The sequence below is a fragment of the Penaeus monodon genome, chromosome 23 (assembly GCF_015228065.2).
Source record: "Penaeus monodon isolate SGIC_2016 chromosome 23, NSTDA_Pmon_1, whole genome shotgun sequence".
NCBI classification, from domain to species: Eukaryota; Metazoa; Arthropoda; class Malacostraca; order Decapoda; family Penaeidae; genus Penaeus; species Penaeus monodon.
Window position 1 is genome coordinate 34,581,040 of NC_051408.1, and position 434 is coordinate 34,581,473.

Consider the following 434-nt stretch of genomic DNA (forward strand, 5'->3'; position numbering starts at 1 on the left):
TTTTCATGCGATTTAGCGTTTTCATCTATATATTCTATTCATAATCCGCTTTTTATCTTCCCATTCCCTTGTCTCCTTAACACCCCTTCCTTTCATCCTGTCCATGACTCACATCTTTCCTCCTATCTCCCCCTTCCTTTTCTCCCTTCGTTATATCCTCTTTCCTTACCTTCATCTACCCCTTCTTCCTTCTCTCTCTGACTCCCCTTTCTCCCTCCCCGTCTCTCCCTTCCTCTTTTACCCCCTATCTTCCCTTCCCTAGCTCCCCCTTTCCCCTTCCTCCCTTTCTCTCCCTCTCCCTCTTCTTCCCCCCTTTTCTTTACTCCCTCCTTCTCTTATCCTCTTCTTCCTTTTCCCCCATCCTCCCTTTTTCCCTCCCTCTCCGTTCCTCCCTCTCTCCTCTCTACTCCTCTGGTTCTCTACTTAGAGTGCAC